The sequence below is a fragment of the Alosa sapidissima genome, chromosome 1 (genome assembly GCF_018492685.1).
Source record: "Alosa sapidissima isolate fAloSap1 chromosome 1, fAloSap1.pri, whole genome shotgun sequence".
In the NCBI taxonomy this organism is placed as follows: domain Eukaryota; kingdom Metazoa; phylum Chordata; class Actinopteri; order Clupeiformes; family Clupeidae; genus Alosa; species Alosa sapidissima.
The window spans coordinates 24,488,840-24,491,339 of NC_055957.1; positions in this window are offsets into that span (position 1 = coordinate 24,488,840).

Sequence of the window (2,500 nt, forward strand, 5' to 3'; positions counted from 1 at the left end):
GTGTGTGTGTGTGTGTGTGTGTGTGTGTGTGTGTGTGTGTGTGTGTGTGTGTGTGTGTGTGTGTGTGTGTGTGTGTGTGTGTGTGTGTGTGTGTGCGTGCGTGCATGTCTGTACATATGTGTATGTGTGTGTGGTGGAGGAGGTTCTGTGTGTGTTTTTGCATGACTGTGTGTTCATGACTTTAGATGGGTGCATGAGATTATGCGAGGTAAAAAGCCATGCAGTGGATCCTACGTGTGTAGGTTCATAAAGTATTTATGGTTACAATAAACCATTTACTGCTGCTCAGAGTGCTAGTGCACAACGTCAGACTAAAGAGTACCTTTGCAGGGAGTCGTCTTTTTTTCCACCTTTAAAACTGAGACCATGGAGGGACAGAGACTCCGTCCCACCTACCCCCACCAACACGACTGGAAAGGCCCCAGGCAGGTGCTGTCTCCAGGGACCCAGGACCAGACCAAACAGTGAGGTAGTGAGGTAATTACCCCCAGGTGCGAGTGGGGGGGGGGGGGGGGTGGTGCTAGAGGACTCAGGCTGTGCTGGCCGTGCCGGCGGCTCCCCTCTGACCTACAGGCTCTCTCCCAGGCTCTCGCTCTCCGTCCAGACAGCAGCTAGTTAACTCCTGTCAAAGGCTGCATGTGATCCCCGGTGCTGGTGAAGGGGGTGGGCACTCGGGGAGTCGGGATCCAGGGCTGTTTTCGTTTGAAACAATAGTTGAGCTGCACTGCTACACTCCTTCCTCCTCGCAGAAAACCTCGCTGCTGAAATAAGAAGGACAAGGAACCCTCTGGGGTGTTAGCTCTGTTGTTCTTTTCTCTCTCCCCACCCTCTTTGTCAATCTGAGAACCACGAGAGGGTAATAAATACACAAAACAGAGGGAGGGAGTGAATGAGACAGACAGAGAGAGAGAGAGAGGGAGAGAGAGAGAGAGAGAGATGTGGAGATGTGGAGAGAGGGGGGGCCTAAAGGGCAGAAAAACAAGAGCGAACCTCTTGCAGAGCGAACCTGATGAAGCGCTTAGCGAAACGCGTTGTTCGCTCCAAATGAAAATACGTTAATAGTGATCAGTGTGCGGTGATTTAGATTTGTCATTTTTTGGCAGAAAAACAAGCTCCCTGGTCGCCTCTCCTTGCATCTGTACTGGTACTGATGCTGCTCCTTCAAGTCTTTGGGAGCCCTCAGATCTGCATTAACATCAGGATGGTGCACAAACACTGGAGCCATGAGAAACAGCTGACCACAGAATTATTCCCTTATTCATGAGTTTTCAGATGGAGGAAGGGAGAGAGGGAGAGAGAGAAAGACAGAGAGAGAGAGAGAGAGAGAGAGATTGAGCAGAAGAGGACAGAAAGGAACCAAGGAAAGGAGGAAAGAGCACAGACAGGGAGAGAGAGAGAGAAAGAGAGAGAGAGAGGGAGAGGAGAGTGTATGCGCTGCTGGGAGGGAACTACTGGCAGTGAAGAGTTATCTCAGTGGTTAGATGGCTGGCTGGCCTGTACTGGCGGAGTGGCCAAAAAACGCACAGCTGTTTCCAATCGGTAACTCAGCACTGACTGCTGACCTACATTCTGCTGCACGACTTTGAACTCCTCTGCTGCTCCAGGTTCGGTGCGAGGGAAACCGAAAACAGAGAGAGAGAGAGAGAGAGAGAGAGAGAGAGAGAGAGAGAGAGAGAGAGAGAATGAAGGAGGGGGAGGGCATATGGGGAGAGTGTGTGTATGTGCGTGAGAGTGAGATGAAAACAGAAACACAGATAAGGAGAGTCATTAGATAGATGAGGGGGCAGGCAAGGCAGAGAATGCCTCTGACACGCTGTGATGACAAGGGACGTGACAGAGCCAGGGAGGCAGAGGGAGAGGGAGCACTCAAAGGGGCGGGAGTCGGAGGGACGGAGAGAGAGCACTCGCCGGCCACAGCCTTTGCGTGCCCGAGAATGTGTCTCCCCCTGCCCACAAGTGCAGCTGTGCACATCCCCTCCTTACATGCGAGGAGCAAGAGAAAAGGGGGGAGGAGGAGGAAGAAAACTCATAAAAAGAATTGAAGCCAAGAGCTCTTGACCGACTCTTTTCACTGGACAGACTTTGTGTTGCACCAGTGACTTAGAAAATCCTCATTTTTCAAAATTGCCTTTCTTGCTCAAACAGCATGCTGGAGATCAACATTCTCGTTGTGCGTGTCTGAATGGGGGCTGCTTTGAATAGGAGCTGCAGGGGGGTGGATGGGGGTCTGGGGAATCAGCAAGGAGCTGCAGAAGTGCTGTAGTAACAAGAGGCTTCTGTCCTCCCTCAACTGGCCCGAGCTCAACTCTCCTCAACTCAACTTGGGACACGGCGTATTGAAAAGATGGGGTAGCTTAGAAGACTGAGAGAGAGAGAGAGAGAGAGAGAGAGAGAGAGAGAAAGAGCACAAGGAAAAGTCTAGTTTAAGAAACCAGGAAGTTGCTAGTCTAGCTTCAGCATTACAGACACATGGAAAGCGAGAAAGAGGAAGGAGCTGAAA